Source organism: Mixophyes fleayi, chromosome 5 (assembly GCF_038048845.1).
Source record: "Mixophyes fleayi isolate aMixFle1 chromosome 5, aMixFle1.hap1, whole genome shotgun sequence".
In the NCBI taxonomy this organism is placed as follows: Eukaryota; Metazoa; Chordata; class Amphibia; order Anura; family Limnodynastidae; genus Mixophyes; species Mixophyes fleayi.
Window position 1 is genome coordinate 202,382,769 of NC_134406.1, and position 6,924 is coordinate 202,389,692.

Below are 6,924 nucleotides of genomic sequence, written 5' to 3' on the forward strand. Positions count from 1 at the left end.
TTGCACTACTTCTAGAACTACATGCACCAGCATGCCCTAACATCCTGGGCCTGCTGGGGATATGTAGTGCCCCATAGTAAGGTATAATACATAAATGCCAATTTTATATTAAAATTCTTTTATTTCAAATACTCAGTGAATTTTTCTTTGTTCTTTATAAATAACTATAGAATATGCATCACCTTTCTTCTCAGATAATTCAATAGCTAAAAGTAAAAACAACAATGATAACTGACCCACTACTTACTCTTAGTGGAGCCATGATTACACAAATGAGTGGTCAGGGGACTGTCTGCAGGTAATCAGTCACTGTGGCTTTGCTAGAGTGTAAAAAAGCCGATCGGATTGGTTACTTCTGTATAGACCCCATGTGGGGTATCAGTGAAGTTTACTGCACCTCCAGGGGCATACCACACTTCCTGTACGTCTGCACCCACTTAAAGTATTTGAAATATGAACAAAAAGAATAAAAAAAAAGGTTTTGCAATAACACAAGTTGTGTTGCTGAAAATAGTCCAACTGCATGATTTACGATAGTCTTTAATTAGCTAGTTTCAGAGAAATACCAAATATGTGTACATCCATAACTGCCATTGTTAGTTTATAGTTGGTATCAATTTTCCAAAATGAAGTTCATTCTTGCTATAAAATGAGGAACACATCAGACATACATAGGTGACATTCATCAAATACATTAATCGAACAGGGATTAATCCTGAACAGTAAAGATAGCCAACCTCCTAGGAGAGCAAGATCAATCCTACTACAAAAAATATTTGAGCAAGAATTTCACAGACCCTTTTAAGTATGACTTAGACCAGTGCCTCCTGATAATCCCTAATAACCAGCTTTACCAATATCACGATACACCGATCAGCCACAATAATAAAACCACTGACAAGTGAAGCAGATAACATTGATTATCTTGTTACAATGGCACCTGTCAATGAGTGGGATATATTGGGCATCAAAAAATGGGCAAGTGTAATAATCTGAGCGACTTTGACAAGGGCCAAATTGTGATGGCTAGAGGACTAAATCAGAGCATCTCCAAAATGGAAGGTCTTGTGGGGTGTTCCCTGTATGCAGTAGTTAGTACCTACGAAAAGTGGTGCGAAGAACAACTAATGACAGGGTCATGGGCACTCTAGGCCCATTGATGTCCGTGGGGAGCGAAGCCTAGCCTGTCTGGTCCAAACCCACAGAAGAGCTACTGTAGCACAAATTGCTGAAAAAGTTAATGCTGGTTATGATGGAAAGGTGATACACCACACAGTGCATTGCAGCATGCCCATGCTGAACCCTGTTCACTGCCAAAAGCATCTGCAATGGGCATAAGAGCGCCAGAACTGGACCATGGAGCAATGGAAGATGATCTGTTGAATCACATTTCCTTTTGCATCATGTGGACGGCCGGGTGCATATGCATTGTATACCTGGGGAAGAGATGGCACCAGGATAAAGGCAAGCGAGCAGAGGCAATGTGATGCTCTGGGCAATGTTCTGGCCTCTTTTAGCAGGATTATGTGCCCTGCTACACTGAAAAAATTGTTCAGGAATGGTTTGAGGAAGATGATAAAGAGATCAAGGTGTTGACTTGGCCTCCAAATTCCCCAGATCTCAATCCGATTGAGCATCTGTGGGATGTGCTGGGAAAACAAGTTCGATCCATGGAGGCCCCACCTTGCAGCTTACAGGACTTAAAAGATCTACTACTAACAATCTTGGTACTATATACCACCGGACACCTTCAGGTAGTTTGTGGAGTCTATGCCTTGATAGGTCAGAACTGTTTTGGCGCACGAGGGGGACCTACACAATATTAGCCATGGCTGATCTGTGTATATAATATTGATATATCTGATCATCTTAACTGCTTGCTGTCACCTAGAAAATACCAGTTTTGATTGAGCAGAAATGTGCCACCATTGATTCAGCATCCCATCTGTCCTTGGTTTACAGCGTTGGGTAGAAGTTGAATGGTATTCTGCTCAATATAGTTTCCCTAAGTCCAACATTCTCCCATAGTTCAATAACCAGAGACCCAATCCACACAGACCTAGGACTTCTCGTGTGAGTGCTTTGATAAATTGATCACTGTGTCACAAACAACAAAATGCATATGTGTTATCTGCAACTGTCATTCACAGCATGCAATGTCCCTTATATTTTATGCTTCACTTTGGACTTAACTTCCTGTACGTCAAGGCATAAATCCCATTAAATTTATTGGGTGAAAGTTGTTGCAACAAATCACTATTGTAGCTTAGCCCAACAGCTGACAGGACCAGGCAGCTGTTCAATTCCACCCCTATTTCTTTAAAACTATACAAAACAAAATATATCCTGTAGGAAAAACAAATATATCCCCAAACAGGTAACTGTGATTGCTTTTGGTTTCTTTATATTGCATTATTTAATAGTTCATGGTTTGTCCATCCTAATGAACACTGAAAACTGACAAAAACACTATAAAAAATATAAAAAAACTTAATTCACAAACTATTTAACCGTGGACAAATAAATATATTAAAGATATCCATTACATAAAAGTTACAGGCAGCCATAGAAAAAGGCAAAATAAAAAAAACATCCCTGCTACAATAAGCTTTTGGCTTAATGAAAAATAAACTAAAATGATGTGCCAATTTAGTGCCTTTAACATCTTAGAGCACAAGGTGCAGAGCAAGGTAATTGCTCCATGTTTTTAGTATTAATTAACCCCAACAGACTTTGTGTAATTCTCAGTGTCCTATATAATTTGTATAGGATAAAACAATGTAGATTTAAGAACCTAGTGGGAATTGGAGAAAGCTCACAAGTGGAGACATAGGTGTATATTTACTATACTGCAGGTTTAAAAAAGTGGATATGTTGTCTATAGCAACCAATCAGATTCTAGCTGTCATTTATTTAGTACCTTCTACAAAATGACAGCTAAATTCTGATTGGTTGCTATAGGCAACATTTCCACTTTTTCCAACCCGCTTAGTAAATATACCCCATAATCCTTTTGCATCATCTCAGGAGTATCGTTCAAATTTGCATAATATAGCAGTACAAAATTAAAAATATTTTTATTCTATGTCACTTGTACAAATTATGCAATGTACGGATTGCTTGCATTTTTATCATTTAGAGTTAAATTCTGAGCTTTTTTACACCATGAATAGGTGCTGAGTTTGGGCTGTTATCAATTAGTATTTGGACTAGTTTTCTGGCTGCTTGGACTAATGTTAGACCCAAGATCAGTGCTAGGGTTAAAGCTGGACACAGTTTAGCTATTGATCTCATACTAGGGCTTAGAATTATGAAAAGGACTAGGATTCAGAGTAGCAGCAGAAATAGATTAAGTGAAGCTACCATTCTTCAGTTTCCTTTCTTATTTTAGTTTGACAAAATAGATCATCGTCACCTTCATTAGTCAACTTCCATAGCTTGAAAATTGAACTTCCCCTTTCTTAAAGAATGGATCTCATACCTTCTTTGGAGCCAGTTTGGTAAGCAGGATACTCAGTTTATATCCAACCCCAATATCAACTCCACTACTACTAGGAAATATAATGGTGGGCTCTGGGCAAAAATCCCTTTTTACAAAGTAATCCAGATAAGTCTATTCAGATGTTGGCAGCTATACTTTATAATTAATAAAATATAATTTCCTAAAAGTATACATATTCTATGTGTAAATAGAGATGTTGCTTATGTCGTATAATGAGAGAATGCAGACACTAGTAATGCATACCTATCCTTGACCTGTAGAAAAATAAAAATGTAGGGCCTGATTATTAAGGATCTTAACTTGAGAAACTTCTTATTTAAGTCTCCTGGACAAAACCATGCTACAATGCAAGGGGTGCAAATTAGTATTCTGTTTTGCACATAAGTTAAATACTGCCTGTGTTTTCATGTAGCCCACAAATATCAACTTTAAATTTCAGTGTACAAATAAGCTATCAAGTAGTTGTGTGCTACATGAAAAAACAGTTAGTATTTAACTTATGTGTAAAACTGAATACTAATTTGCACCCCTTGCATTGTAACATGGTTTTGTCCAGGAGACTGAAATAAGAAGTTTCTCAAGTTAAGATCCTTAATGAATCAGGCCCATAATGTGCAAGATACCCAACACATGCCCTGTACTTTGGATCTTCATTAACCCCATGAGATGTTGAGTACCTCTAGCTGAGAGCTATGAGGTTATTATACTATGGATGTGTTAAATAAGGAAGATAATAAGAGATTCCAATTAGATGGCCAGACCTATGCTTTAATATTCAGGGCTCAGCTGCTGTTCTATGTCTTGTATGTGAGGCCCCAATGTTGTCATTCCATGTTTCTCTGTGCCCACATGAAATGACTCTATTAAGTCACAGATGACCAAGGCCCCATTATAAATGAGGCGATTGGCCTTGTCGTCTTCAGAAACCATGTTTTTCTCCTGTGGCTGTGTACCTGTTTAAACCCAGTATTGTGCACGTAGCTAAGGCTAAGAAAGATGCAAATTCAATAATTACCATATTTGTTTTATTCGGGTAAACAGGCAAATATTGCAGTACATTTATAATCCAGGTCTACCACTTATAACTAAATGGTGCGTTATCATTTTTTTCATATCTAGCACCATGTTTTTGTTTTCATTCCCTGAAGTTCTCGTGGACATCTCTGCGTGTGGTTTAATACTGATCACACATATGCTCCATTTATGCAATGTTACTACTATTCTATACCTATTGTCACATAATCAGTTTCTATATTATTTCTATTTCTTCTTAGGTCATTTGCCTGTTCTTGTGAACCAATAAGGTGTTACGAGGCTGAAGTTAGCTTCTTATTCATGTTCCAGCTTCTTATTCAGAAAACTTTATTTTTAAAGGATTAAATCAAGATGAATCACTGATTTCACATTAGATTAACACTAAAGTGTGTCCCTCACACAAATTGTAACAATTTTACCCTGACCCAACATAGGTTAGGGCAGGCCTGTCCAACCTGCGGCCCTCCAGGTGTTGTGAAACTACAAGCCCCAGCATGCTTTGCCAGTAGACAACCTGTTGATAGCTGGAAGGGCATGCTGGGACTTGTAGTTTCACAACATCTGGAGGGCCGCAGGTTGGACAGGCCTGGGTTAGGCTATAAAATCAGCTGCAAAGTGGGGCACAGATAACATTTTGATCATTTTGAATAAGTAGCTGTAGTTTTGCAAGGCTTAAATGCCGTTGTTCCATAAATTTGAGAGTGGGAATCAACACAGGGTGGTCAGTTACATCTAAAATACTTGTCTTTTGCCTGGCTCAATACTGTTTTGGGCATGAAATGAGGTGGCAAAGTGGGCACAGAAAGCATTTTGAGTAAGTAGCGGTAGTTTTGCAAGGGTTGATGTTTTTATTAAAAATTGCAACAAAAATAAATCCCATCACTTTGACCAAAATAAAATAGAGTATATATGACATAAAGAGTAAAAAGGACCAATAGGGACGAAACTTCACATTATCATAACACCCAATTCTCCTACAATCCCTCCACAAAAACGACTGCATCACTTCACAAATAAGATATACATCAAAGAAACATGACATTCCCTAACACATACAATACTCTGCATTACAACCCCCGTCAGCAATCTATAATACCACCCACACACCCTTTACTGTCAGGAATGAAAACAAACTTTAAATATATGTAAACCTCACTAAAAAAAGACAGATATCACAAAATCTAATAGTGAAAGAACAGGATAGATAGCCAAGAACTGGGAGACTGCCAGATGTTAGCTACCACCTAGGGAGTTCTCAACCCCCTATCAGAGTCTACCCCAGCTGGCTGCATCCATCCTGCCCCTCCCCATTTCCCATATTTCCCAAACCCCGTGCAAAGAACTATCCACCGCCTCACTACAGTGAAGGATTTTACCCCTAATAGATACTAAACATCATGCGCTCCATGTGTAAAATCTACCAACTGCGCCAACTAAAAAACAAGTGCTTACATCAAAATCCCCACACCTTTTGAGCGCTCCATACACCCAGTCAGGGTAACTAAGCCCTGAAAGACATGGAAGGCTTAAGGCGTGGGACACTGCCTTGTAAACCTCTATATTAAAAAGACACTGAAGCAAGAAGTTGTTCATTGTTTTCACCTCACCATGACATTCCTCCCGTGGACAACCACGATCATCTACACCCCTATGCTTCAGGTTCCCCTTAACGAAGAGCCTCCGGTGAAACATAAGCCAAGTGAGATCTCTAAACGTCGGAGCAATCCGCTTGTAATTCACCAAAGACCAAAGTAATTCACTTGAAGTACCTATCACTGGGCAAACCTTTAGTAACGGGACACATCAAAGTGAGTACGCAAAATCCTCCTCTCCAACATTCTCCTAGAGAAGTTTTTTGCCGTACCCACAGAAATCCGACATTTCCTTGTCACTTTCAAACCCTGAACCACATAGGCCGGGAGGTATCCATGCTTAACTTGAAGATTTTTTTATGGGACCCCCATTCAACTATGAACTAATAAAGGGGGGTGCCCAAACTCAAAAGCCATCTGGAAAACAATCTGCCGGCCCGTAACAAGGTAAGGTATATTTTACCTAAAAAGGCAATTCCTGCCCTGTTGGGTCTGTGGTCCATAGATATTTATCAGCCTCAGGACCTGCCACCTTAGGGAAACATCCATAACCATCTGCCCATACTTATTTCTATAATTTGCTGAATGGTTACCATACCATAAAAAAGGACTTCCACTCCACCGTATGGCTCAGCCACTAGAGAGCAATAGGAGGGCCCTAGCCTCCACTCTCGTTTGCATTTGAAGAGGACTTTGAGATGCCCAACCCTCAAATCAACCATGTTGAAACTCAATGGTGGCAAATTGTATGTGTTGGGAAGTCATCATTAAAGATTATATTTCATAATACCTAGA